The sequence below is a fragment of the Mus musculus genome, chromosome 14 (genome assembly GCF_000001635.26).
Source record: "Mus musculus strain C57BL/6J chromosome 14, GRCm38.p6 C57BL/6J".
Lineage (NCBI taxonomy): Eukaryota > Metazoa > Chordata > Mammalia > Rodentia > Muridae > Mus > Mus musculus.
The window spans coordinates 73010515-73024407 of record NC_000080.6 but is presented as its reverse complement, the minus strand read 5'-3'; the positions used below and the strand labels follow the sequence as shown (position 1 = coordinate 73024407).

The following is a 13893-nucleotide window of genomic DNA, read 5'->3' as shown; positions in this document are numbered from 1 at the left end:
CACAGATCTATGACCATAGATCATCAATCTCAATTTGATGTAATTCTTGGTTTTATTTATAGTTTCAACACATAGACAGATGCTCACATAAAATACGGCTCTTGTTAATGAGGCCTTAAGGTTTTTGTGGTATTTTTGCTTTGCTTTTTTTTTTTGGCAAGGTCATATTCAGCCCCGGATGGCCTTGAATTCACTATGTGGCTAAGGATAACTTTAAGCCCCTGATCCTCATGCTTTTGCTTCCCAAGTGCTCAGTTACAGGCATGCACCACCATGCCTGATTTTATGCCTCCTGACTAAGCACTCTACTAACTGAGCTACATGCCCAGCTCTGTGTCTTAGGTCTCCATCAGTATTAAGGAACATATCCTCATATGCGCCCGAGTGCACACACTTAATGAAAAATATTCTCCAGATCCTGAATTTAGGAACGTGCTCGTGGTAACGTATTTTTGAGTACTACTCAGCTATTGTTCCAAACTGATTTTACCAACTCAAACCCATTCCAGCACCATATGTGACTCTCATGGGTCACCTTCTGTGGTGGTTTAAGTAGTAATGGCTCTCATAGACTCATGTGTTTGAATGCTTGCCTTATAGGGAGTGGCACTATTAGGAGGAGTGGCCTTGCTGGAGGAAGTTTGTCATGGTGGAGGTAGGCTTTGAGGTCTTGTATGCTCAAGCTACACCCAGTGTGCCATGTGTCTCCTTCTGCTGCCTGCAGATCAAGATGTAGAACTCTCAGCTTCGTCTTCTGCACCATGTCTGCCTGTATGCTGCCATGGCGGTAATGAACTGAACTTATGAAACTATAAGCCAGCCTCAGTTAAATGTTTTCTATTATAAGAGTTGCTATGGTTATGGTGTCTCTTCACTCCAATAGAAACCCTAACTAAGACACCCTGCTTGGAAGGTAACCTCTTTGGGAAGGGATGAAGGCTCACTGAGACAATTATAATTATTATATACAAGTATGATGCTTTTGGCAAAAGGACATTGGTAGCAGATGGACAGTCTGAAATGTAAGATGGGAGAGTGCACAAAGATATGGGCACTTATAGTGTGCAAGCCTAGAACTGCAGATCACCAGCTGGGTTAACTGTCTGCTGCTATTGGTCACTGCCTAACTGTCACGTATCCAGCTGGCATTCCTTTGGTGTCAGCAGCTAGCATTTATTAACATGATACTCTTTTTTTTTCAAAACATGTGTGTGTATTTTCATGAACTATAAGAACTTGAAAATATCCAAAATATATAATGAACTCAAGAAACTAGGCACTAATAAAACAAGTAACCCAATTGAAAAATGGAGTACAGAGCTAAACAGAATTCTCAAAAACAGAATCTCTAATGGTCTAGAAGCATTTAAAGGACTGTTCAAGGAACAAAACAATCACAGGAAATAGAGAGAGGGACATGGGAGAGAGAGGAAGGAGGGGGAAAAGAGGGAGGAGACAGAATCAGGCATTAGAAGGGACAAGAGAGAAGTACAGAGGATCAGGAAATCAAATAGAAATATGTAGCAGTGTGTGATGGGGAACTGGGGGTAGCCACTAGTAGATCCCAGATGCCAGGGAATTTAGAGGTTCCCATGATCTAATAGGGATGACTTTAGCTGAAATACTCAACAATGTGGAGATAGACCCTGTAGAGACCACTTCCAGTAGATAGGCACGGCCCCCAGTTGAGGGATGGGGCAACCCAGCCATCTCAAAAATTTTAACTCAGAAATGTTTCTGTCCAAAGGAAAGACAGGGACAAAAACATGGAGCAGAGACTGAAGGAAAGGTCATTTAGAGACTGCCCCACCTAGGGATCCATCCCATCTGCAGGCACCAAACCCAGACACTATTGCTGATGCCAAGAAGTGCTTGCTGACAGGAATCTTTTATAGCTGTTCCCTGAGGGGCCCTGCCAACATCTGACCAATACAGAGGCAGATACAGCCAATCATTGGACTGAGCCCCCGGACACCAATGGAAGAGCTAGGGGAAGGACTGAAGGAGCTGAAGGGAATTGCAACCCTAAAGGAAGAACAATATCAACTAACTGGACCACCCAGAGTCCCCAGAGACTAAACTACCAACAAAAGAGTATACATGGAGGGATCCATAGCTCAGATACATATATAGCAGAGGATGTCCCTATCTGACATCAATGGGATATCAGGCCCTTGGTCCTGTGGAGGTTTGATGCCCCAGCATAGGGGGGAATGCTAGAGTGGTGAGGTGAGAGTGTGTAAGTGGGTAGAGGATTGTCCTCATAGAGGCAAAGGGGAGGGGGGAGAGGGAGGATGGGATAGGGGTTGTGAAGGGATAACCTAGAAGGGGGATATCATTTGAAATGTAAATGAAAAAAAGATTAATAAAAAATAGAACTGTTCAACATCCTTAGTCAATAGGGAAATGCAAATAAAAGCTACAGTGAGATTCCATCTTACACCTGTCAGAATGGCTAAGATCAAAAACTCAAGTGACAGCACATGCTGGCGAGGATGTGGAGCAAGGGGAACATTCCTCTATTGCTGGTGGGAGTGCAAACTAGTATAGCCACTATGGAAATCAATACGTTGGTTTCTCAGAAAATTGGCAATCAATTTATCTCAAGACCCAGCTATACTACTCTTGAGCATATACCGAAAGGATGCTCCATCCTACCACAAGGATGCTTATTCAACCATGTTCATAACAGGCAGAAACTAGAAACAACCTTGATGTTCCTCAACTGAAGAATGGGTAAAGGAAATGTGGTATATTTACACAATGGAGTATTACTCAGCTGTTAAAAACAATTACATCATAAAATTTTGGGATGGAACTAGAAAAGATCATCCTGAATGAGGCAACCCAGATTAAAAAAGACAAACATACTATGTACTTACTTATCTGTGATGTCAGCTATTAAGTAAAGGACAATCATGCTACAATTCAAAGACACAGAGAGGCTAAGTAACAAGGAGGGCTCAAGGGGGAAATGCATGGATCTCCCTGCGAAGAGAAAATAGAATAGGTTGTGTGGATGAACTAGGAGTCTATGGGGATGGGAACAGGAGGGGTCAGGTTCTGGTGAGAGAGAGGAAGGAAGAAAGAGAAGGAAAGAGGGAGCAAGGAGAGACTATGGAATTGGAGGGCGTTTGGGGGTGATGTAGAAACCTAGTGCAGTGGAAACTCCCTAGAATCTACTAGAATGACCCTAGTGAAGTCTCCTAGTAATGGGGGATACAGAGCCTGAACTGGCCAGCACCAGTCAAGGCTCCTAGCAGTGTGACTGGGACATCCACTCAGCCACAAAACATTTGACCTACAATCTGTCCTTCCTGCAAGACATGCTGGGGCAATGGTGGCACGAAACTTGTGGGAGTGGACAATCCATGAATGATTCAACTTGAGGCTCCCGCTCATGACATGAGCCTGACTGGAATTAGTGTTGCTCATAGGAATATAGTGTGCGTATAGGTGGGGGCCATCCACTGAGACATGGGGAAATCTATGAATAGCTGTATCCCCTACGAAAATTGACTTTTCCTTCTTCAGAAGCCTTCAAGGGCTGGTAGCTTCTCAACTAGGAGTAGGGTCTTGGGAGAAACTTCTCTATCCATTTGGCAATTCTGACTGGCTTGGTCTCCTGCAGGTATGTGTAGCCAGTCAGCCATAGCTGCTAAAAGCTCATGTGTGCATCGGCTGTGCCATATCCAGAAGGTATTTCACAGCTCCTTCATTCCTTGGCTCTTACATTCTTTCCATCAGCTGCAATGTCTTCTGAGCACTGAATGAGGAAAGTTTGTAGGCATAAATATTTTGCAACCTACTTTTAATAAGAGCTCCATCTCTCCTCTAGCCCACCAACCAGCAGAAGTAGTGGAAGAGAAAAGTTATTAGGATGTGGGCAAAGTGGACCCGTTTAGCAATAGTTCTTTGTGTGTGTGTGGGGGGGGGGGCTTGGGGGCGAGCTCAACGTTCTTTGGCAGCAGTTTAGTACTATAGCAAACATGAAATATGATTTAGCAGCTGTAGACCAGTCCTCTAGGCAGGCAGACCCCAAGCACGAACCAACAGCTACAGTCAAGTCCTTTCAGCAAGCAGACACCAGGCAGCTGTAGTTCAATCCATAAACAAAACAAAACAAAACAAAACAAAACAAAACAAAACAAAACAAAACAAAACAAAACAAAACACAAACACCAGGCTCACCAACCTGCCTGAGGTGAGGCTGTGGAATTGGCAAGCTGACATAGGAACCTCACGAGCAGTTCCTGGGCAGGTTTCTGTTAGTGTTGGAGTTATCACAAGTTGAGCACAACAACGCTATGTAAAGCGAACCAATATATGAGTGTCTTTAGTGAAGAATAGCGAGGCGGGGCAAACCAAACCGATGCTCAGTGCCCATCTCTCACTGTCTGTGGGGTCATATTTATAGTCCTTCATCAAATGTCCTTTCACATGTCTGCTATATCCAAACATCCTTTCACCAGTGTCTGCTTTAGAAAAACAGTCTTTCATGTGTTTACTTTAGCAAGACATCCTTTCAGCTGTATGCCCCAGCAAAACATTTGACATAATTAACTTTCCAAAGAAACCAGCAATTTCCATATCAAACATTGGTATAGATGAACTGTATCACGGTCACTAATTCTTAGAACTTTGATTAGTCAGAAGCCTCCATATTAATTACTACCTAGTGCAAAAGGTAGTTTCTATGACCCAGCACAAATCTGTGGGGATAAACATAAATTTTAAGAAGGTAATGTAATAACATGACTACTTAGCAGAACACCACCAATTGATTTCTCTTAGGGCCTATCATCTTGAAGTTATGGTATTCTGATCAGGTTCATAGTACCATACATGCAATACCTCCTGTGGAGCAATCCTTGATTTCAACTAGGAAGTGGTTATTGTCTTAGTTTGGATTTTACTGCTGTGAACAGACTCCATGATAAAGGCAACTCTTTCAAAAACATTTAGTGGGGCTGGCTTACAGGTTCAGAGGTTCAGTCCAATATTATCAAGACAGGAGCATGGCAGTGTCCAGGCAGGCAAAGTATAGGAGGAGCTGAGAGTTCTACATCTTCATCTAAAAGAAACAGAAAAAGACTAGCTTCCAGGCAGCTAGGATGAGGGTCTTAAAGCCCATGCTTACAGTGACAGTCCTACTCCAAGGCTAGATCTCCAAATAGTGCCACTCCTTGAGCCAGACATTTTGAAACCACTACAATTACTTCTATAACTGCCATGCCAAACTATATTGAGTGGGTACAACATGCCTGGCAGGTCAATATTGCAGCTTGCAGAGCCCAGTTCTAACTAAAACTATTAAAACGATAGAAGTCTTTTCTTATTTAGCAAGTTATCCAGAACCTTTTTAACTCTAGGAAAGCTAACTAAAAGGGAGAGAGTTTCCTGGTCAGTTTGAGATTGACTTCTCGGTGTTCTACAATTAAAGTGGGTGGTGTCTTCATCAGTAGGCATTCCACCATTAGTTATGTCAAACAACCAAGAGCAATGGCAATGTCCTGTGTTGTTGGGAGTGCTGTGGAGGCCTACCTGACCAATAACTTGTTGGAGGGATGTTGTTTCTGACTCTGAAATCTCCTTAAATAGCCCTGTCTTCTGGAAGCAGTATTGTCCGCCATGCATGTACCAACGAGCAAACTTCCTTGTTTTGTATTATATTTTTAATTATCTTACAAACTAGTGGATTTCCATAAAGTTTCCTATTTTTGACTAATCCATGCTCTATTCATTGCTCTCTCCTATCCCGGCTCCCCTCTCCCTTTAACCTTTAACCCACAGTATCCCCTACCCCTCCAGCTGTTCTTTCATGCCACCTGTGTTCTGCTGTTCCCTCTAATTATGTCTTACTTGGGTTGCAAGATCATAGGTTTCCATAAGTCTTTTTCATTCACCTTTCATTTTTGTTAAGCTTTCCTCTATGCCCTCATACATCTGCCCCTCGCCCTCGATGTATGAACCCCTGTGTTCCTAATTTGCCCTCTTTACTTTCTTTTTCCCTTTATTTTATCCTCTCCTCTCCCTTAGTTCAACCTACATTCTATCGACTGATACGACCCTGCTTTATATGAGGAGTGTAGTAATCTTCAGACTTGAGTATTGGTAGAGTCCTGGAGCTAATTACCCAAGAATATAAAGGGTGATTGTATTTTACTTTTTTTTTGGAAGTTCATTTCTCAAAGGGGCATGGTAGTAACTACATTATTTTGCCATTGTTATTCTCTTCAGACTTCATTGTGTTGAAATGCGTATTTTTTCCTGTTGGATATTTATTTTAATAATTTGGCTGGTAATAAAAACAAACAAATAAAGGGGTCAGGAAGATGATGGCTCAGTGGTTAAGAGCACTTGCTGCTTTTGCAGAGGACCAGGTTAGAAGACTTGAGGTCGGAGTGGGGGATGGCAATCTAAATACTAGAGATCTGTTTGAAGAATATTACCCTGCAGTGAACATATAGCCTGAAAATTTAGTATTATTTTAGGATCAAATCCTAAAGTGAAACAGAATTTACTCTTTTTTAGAAATTATTTTTTAAATTTTGTGTGCTTGCGTGCTTTGCATGTCTGGGTACCTGGTACCCTCAGATTTCAGAAGAGAGTGTCAGCTACTCTGGAGCTGGAGTTGGAGATGGTGTGAGCTGCCATGGGAGTGTTGGAAATTGAACAAGGATGCTCTGGAAGAGCAACCAGAGTTCTCAACTGCTGAGCTATCTCTCCAGCCTCCAGAATTGATTCCCGATTATCTTCCACCTTTGTCTTTTCTCTGCCGGAGAGAGGAAACAGGTTAATTACACTAGATTTACCTATGAGGAATTGGCTTGAAACTTTGACCACAGGTCTGCTCAGTTTCACAAGCTGTGACTCATCTCTACCAGTGCTCAGAGGATGTTAGGTCATCTTGGTCTCCTATGTGCTTTCTTGTTTGAACTGAGAAATATAAAGCCTGCGCCTGGGGATTCTCATTGAGCATAGTTGGCCTGCTCACCAGAGTTGTTGGAGTGTGATAACCAGTTTTATCTGGTTAAACATTTCTGAGTGGACCTGTGAGGGCACTTCTGTAAGAGATGAACATTGACCCCATGGCTCTCAGTCAGGTAGATGGCTCTTTCTAAAGAGGATGGGCAGCCTGAAATTTTCTGCAGGCCTGAAGAGAACCTAAAGGCAAGAGAAGGGAGAATTTTCTCTTCTGCTACTTGAGCTGAGATATTAGACTTCTGTTCCTAGACTGGGACTCATCTTTAAGGACCCTGGCTTTCAGGGCTTCAGACCTGCATTAAAACTGTACTGTTAGAACCAGGGATCTAACTCCAGAGAGCACACACTGAGGTTTCCGGGGCCTTGTAACCCGGAACAAAGAATTGGACCAGTGATGCATGGGTAACAATAGAAATAGAGAGACTATTAAGGAAGAGAATGGCAGGTGCTGTAGAGATGTCTCAGTGGTTAAGGGCACCGACTGCTCTTCCAGAGATCCTGGGTTCAATTCCCAGCAAGCACATGGTGGCTCACAACCATCTATAATGGGATCTGATATTCTCTTCTGGTGTGTCTGAAGACAGCTACAGTGTACAGTGTACTCACATACAGAAAATCAATCAATCAATCATTCATTCAATCGATCAATCAATCAATCAATCTTAAGAAAGAAAGAAGAAAAGGAAGAAATAGAATGTCTCTATGGAGAATGCAAGTAGGCTAGAGAGCTAGAACAGGCCCCAAAGCTCACAACTCTTTTTACCTTTCCCTAATTTGGAGATCATTGATGGCTTTTTTTGTTTGTTTGTTTTTTTCGAGACAGGGTTTCTCTGTATAGCCCTGTCTGTCCTGGAACTCACTTTGTAGACCAGGCTGGCCTCGAACTCAGAAATCCGCCTGCCTCTGCCTCCCGAGTGCTGGGATTAAAGGCGTGCGCCACCACACCCGGCTGAACATGTTCTGTTTTGTTTCAAGTAACTCTGATGGGGAGTGGTTCTCAGTCTCTCTCTGTCAAATGGCTTATAGTTAGCCTTGAAGCCACCCTTTGTGCCTTACCTTCTTGCCACAGTACTACTGCCTCCCAGGGTCTTCTCTTTGCAGACAGACATCACGAGACTTCTCAGCTTCCATAATCACATAACCCAACTCCTTGTTATATGTTTATTTGTATGTGTGGATGTAGACATAGACACAGATGTGGCTTTAGTCTTGGCTGGTTGATTGTGTTCCTCAGGAGAATCCTGGTTAATACACGAAACTCCATTAGTGACATGGGTGGAAAGTTATAGATCTTGGGGCTACAGACATGGTGAAGTGGTTAAGAGCACAGACCGTTCTTGCAGAGGACCTAAGTTAGATTCCTAATACCCATGTCAGTCAACTCACAACTGCCTATTTCTCTAGGACCAGGGGCTCTCCGTGAGTATCTTACTCATGAATGCATACCTGTTCTGTACATACATATTTTTTAAAATAAATTTAAAAAATATAGATCTCCAGTTACAATGTTAGGAGTCAAATTACTTTCTACACAGTTATATATTTCAGATTTCAATATGCTTTGCAATGGTGTCTAATATCTGAGTCCTAGAGCTAAACATAGTATGAAGGCCAACACTCAGGAGTCTGAGGCAGGAACATTCAAAGTTCTAGGCCAGCCTAGCCTGCAGATCGCAAGTCTGTCTCAGACAAACAAAGCACACACAAACAGAGTATAAATCTGAACAAGCCGTGTTCTTGTAAGAAAAGTGTCCTTTGAAGAGAAGTCAAGTGAGTTGACAGCCTGACCCAGCCTTCTGTCACTTTGCAGCTGTGTGACCTCAGTAATGACTGTTTTCCCCTTTGCCCTAGTTTTCTGTTACAGAAGGATGTTAGATCATCGACCTGGGACCTGAAGATGCTACTCACTCTAAGTGATCAGATCTGCAGCCTGGAGAAACCAGGGCGCAGCCTCCCACAGTTCGCTTTGTGAAGTAAAGAACTGGCAATCCCCACTGTTAACACCCAGATCCCAGTCTCTTTCAAATACGTTTTCAGAGATTCTTCTGATAGCTCGGTTTCCCCTCTGTGATGGCTATCTCTCCTCTTCTCTTGCCTTAAGCCATCTCTCCTAATGTTCTTAAGGTGTCCTTTCTGCTTGTTTATCTCAAGCTCAGAAATGCCACGATGTATTGTCTCTTCTTGCACTCTCTCACTTTAAGGTCCAATCATGAGTCCTGTGGTTGCAGGGACTGTCTTTCCTAAGAAAGAATGTTTCTGGAGAGTAAATTCCTGTCTGTTCCTTTCCCAAACCAATGGTTTTAACTTCTTTCTTCCTTCCTTCCTTTCTTTCTTTCTTTCTTTCTTTCTTTCTTTCTTTCTTTCTTTCTTTCTTTCTTTTCTTTCTTTCTTTCTTTCTTAATTTCTTTCTTTCTAAAGATTTATTTACTTATTATATGTAAGTACACTGTAGCTGTCTTCAGATATACCAGAAGAGGGCGTCAGATCTCGTTACGGATGGTTGTGAGCCACCATGTGGTTGCTGGGATTTGAACTCCAGACCTTTGGAAGAGCAGTCGGGTACTCTTACCCACTGAGCCATCTCACCAGCCCTGGTTTTAATTTCTAACAAGGAATAATAATAGTTCCCCTCCACCCCCAGCAAAGAGTTGTTATGAAGACAAAGCATATATTGGCATATAGTGGTAAAATTCTAAAAAACACAAGCTAGTACATACTACCTGACAGTTTGTAAAAAGAAAACAACAGGGTTTTTATTATTCACATTACCTTTTAAATAGCTTTGGGGAGCTTGCCACACAAATGAAGTCATTAGAGAAATTTGACCTAAAGCAAACAGTCATTTTGTGTTTAGAATTCCACCCTTATTTGCTTGTTCTTTGAATTTTGCTGTTTCTACTGTGCCAAAAATAGCTCACACTGGCATTCTCACGAAGCCACAATGATTACACTGACCATAATGTAGTCCTGGTTGGAAGGGAGTGCAGAGGTCTGCATTCACCCGGGATGAGGGAGACTCTGGCTTTCTGGAACAGCTGCAGATGACCCTTGAAGCTCCTGGAACAAATGACTTCAACCGTCTTTTGTGTAAAGGAGTGACGTCATGGAAGTCAAGGTCTGGATGACTCAAAGCTCTCTGGGTTTTCTTAAACGTGTCCTTAAATGCAGAAGGCTATAAACAGCTTCTTACCTCAATACATTTACGTACCTTCCAGAAATATGAGAGGAAAGCCATAATTGTTGCTGCAGTTTTGGGCTCTGGCAGCCTCAGCAGGCTAGGGGCCTGCCACCTGATCTCCATCATCCATTTAATGACACACGCAATGGTGAAAAGTAAAGGAAAAAATAATTCAGTTTGCCCACCCTGGGAAAAGGGACAAACCAAGAGGTTTACTGATGCATCCGCAGCCTACTCTTGAGGTTCTAACATCAGGTTTGTGTTCTAACCAAGGGCAGGGGTATGCATGAATAAGCATGCATAACTAAGCACATCTGGCCAGTGGTCCTACTTAGTTATGGTCCTACTTAGCTGATATATCATTTCTGAGCTCCTGGCTCCAGGTCTGTTCTGTATGAAATCTTTCTCAAGAGACACACTCCCCCTCTGGCTATTACCAGAACACCAGTCTTTTCTTTCCTGATGCAAGACTCCTAGGGAAATCCCAATTCCGTGGGGATCCATTGAAGTGTCTCTCTGTAGTGTCTTCTGTGGGACAGTTAGTTACAAAATCTCAGGAGAGAAAGGTTAGACCCAAAAGCTGTGTGCTAAAGCCTGCAGGAAGCTTAGTGGAGCCTTGTCATTTTAGGATTTTGGAACCTGTCACCTTAACTTAAAGACCTCTAGTTATGATTTGTGTTGTTTGTTTGTTCTCTTTTTTCCCCACAAAGCAGAGAGAGAGAGAGAGAGAGGAGAGAGAGAGAGAGAGAGAGAGAGAGAGAGAGAGAGAGAGAGAGGAGAGAGAGAGGGAGGGAGGGAGGGAGGGAGGGAGGGAGGGAGGGAGAGAGAGAGAGAGAGAGAGAGAGAGAGAGAGAGAGAGAGAGAGAGAGAGAGAGAGAAACATACATAGACCTTAAAGAGGCCTAAGCTGTAGATCACATAAAATATACCAGGCAAAGATTTCCAGGAAGAAGGTAAATATGAAAGGAGGCCAGTAGCCTATTCTTTGAGAACCTGCCTCTGACCTCAGCTGTAGAGAGCTCATGTATGGTAAGCATTCTGTCAGGCCTCCATGGAGAGAATAAAGCCTATCTCACAAGATCACAGAAATTGGCACTAGTGGCAACATATGTAAGAGCAACAAGCAAAACCCTGGGTCCACAGTGGACTCTCCAAATCTTGCTTATTTTAGTAGGAGGAAACTGGTCAGAAAAAAATGTTACAAGAATGTGATGGTTTGTATGTGCTTGGCCTAGGGAGTAGCACTATTTGGAGGTGTGGCCTTGTTGGAGGAAGTGTGTTCACTGTGGGTGGCATGGGTTTTAAGACCCTCATCCTAGCTGCCTGGAAGCCAGTCTTCTCCTAGCAGCCTTCAGATGAAGATGTAGAAGTCTCTGCTCAGCCTGCACCATGCCTGCCTGGACACTGCCATGCTCCTGTCTTGATGATAATGTACTGAACTTCTGAACCTGTAAGCCAGCTCCAGTTAAATGTTGTCCTTTATAAGAGTTGCCTCGGTCATGGTGTCTGTTCACAGCAGTAAAACCCTAACTAAGACAAGAATGAAACATGGTAATTGAATAGAACAAAATGGAAATGAAAAATGTTCTCAACTCTATCCAGTGTGTGTGTGTGTGTGTGTGTGTGTGAGACACATCTGTCTGTCTATGTGTATTTGTGTGTTTGCATCTGTATGTATATGGAGTCAATTGCAGGTCAAAAGGAAACATTTTATACAGTGAAAATTCTTAGAGGGGCTCTGTTCCTTGAGATTTAATCCTACAGTCTCACCCCAGCTCTGTAACAGAATCACTAGTCTTCCTGTGCCTCGGCTCCTATTGCTTATGGATCTTTGCCCTTTCTAAACTCCCTTCCCCACTTCCCAAACCCATCAGGGAATCCCTTCTAACCCAAGAGTTGTTCCTCTTAGGGCAACAATTAGACAGAAGGTGAGCCTACACTTTTTCTATTGCTCCTGAGATACCATACCCCCTCCCTCCAGTTTTATCTCCAGCTTTTATCAGGAAACCTGGTGCAGTCTCCTTTTCCTCTCTGATCCTATTCCCAAAGGACCACAAAAACTTTCTCCTCCAACCTTCCCTTTTCCTAACTCATCCCAGTATCCCACCTTCTAACACTCACAGGCATTCCGTGTGAACACTCCAGCTGGGCAGGTCAGGAAAACAGGCAACACACAACTATCACACTATGAAAATCCAGATACAAAACAGAAACCAAAGAACAAAAAACCCATCGAACAAAGACAAACCAAGAGATCAGCACCTGGACCTATAGTCACCCCAAATCCAGATGCCTAGATGCCAGCATGAAAACACAATCAAGCCGGGCATGGTGGCACATGCCTTTAATCCCAGCACTTGGGAGGAAGAGGCAGGCAGATTTCTGAGTTCAAGGCCAGCCTGGTCTACAGAGTGAGTTCCAGGACAGCCAGAACTACACAGAGAAACCTTGTCTCAAACAAACAAACAAACAAACAAACAAACAAAAGAAAACACAATCAATAGTAGCCAGGGCAATATTTCTCCCCTAGAGCCCAGCTATCCTATCACAGCAGGTCCTGAATGTTCCAACCTAGCTGAAGCACAAGAAAAGGACCTAAAAACCAACTGTGATGACTATTCTTGGTTGTCAACTTGACTATATCTGGAATGAACTAAAATCCAGAAATGGAGGACACACCTGATCTTGAAGATAACACATGCTTTTGATCTGGATCTTGAGGCAGAAAGGCACACCTTTAATCTGGGCCACTGGAAGCCTTTATAAGAACAATGGGAGAAGGAAGGGTTTGCTCTTCTTTGCCTGCTTGCCCTGGCCTTGCTAGCACATTCTTTACTGGCATTACATCTATTTTCTTCAGGACTCCAGCTTATACAGAAGACCAGCTGAGACACCCAGCATGCTGTGGGACTGAGAAACCACTAGATTCTTGAACTTTCCATTCACATCACAGCTAGTCATTGTTGAATTAGTTGTACTGCAGCCTGTAAATCATTCCAATAAATTCTATATATAAATACATACATATATATATATATATATATTATATATATATAATATATATATATATATATATATATATATATATATATATATATATGTAGATTCATTCCATAAGTTCTGTGACTCTAGAGAACCCTGACTAATGTGTAAACTATATGAAGATGGTAGAGGTCCTTAAAGAGGAAATGAATAAATCCCTTAAAGAAATCCAAGAAAACATAAACAGCTATGAAACAAATTAAACTGTTTCATACTTGAAAATGGAAACAAAATCAATAAAAAAAATAAACTATGAGAATCTGGAAATGAAAAAAATTAAGAATTCATACAGGAACTACAGAGGTAAGCTTCACCAAAAAAACACAGAAGCAAGCTTTACCAACAGAATACAAGAGACAGAAGAGGGAATCTCAGGCTTTGAAGATATGAAATAGATATGTTCATCAAAGAAAACATTAAATCTAAAAAATTCCTGACACAAAATATCCAGGAAATCCAGGACACTATGAAAAGACCAAACCTAAGAATAATAGGGAAAGAAGAAGATGGAGAGGAGTAGAACATCAGTTTAAAGGCCCAGAAAATATCTTCAACAAACTCATAGAAGAAAACTTTCCTAACCTAACGAAAGAGATGCCTAAAAAGGTATGCACAGCATACAGAACACCAAATAGATTGGACCAGAAAAAAGGCCCACTTGTGACATAATCACCAAAACACTAATC

The 13893-nt window shown here is 42.4% G+C and overlaps 1 long non-coding RNA gene across 1 annotated transcript; it reads right to left on the bottom strand.

Annotated features, from left to right (window-relative positions):
* Positions 1–5039: 5039 nt before the first annotated feature.
* Positions 5040–10039, bottom strand: Gm41208. The gene is made up of 3 exons (XR_874818.2): positions 9943–10039; positions 8044–8228; positions 5040–5074 (listed from the first exon to the last, which is right to left on the bottom strand). It is a non-coding gene; the product is annotated as a predicted gene, 41208 (long non-coding RNA).
* Positions 10040–13893: the final 3854 nt, after the last annotated feature.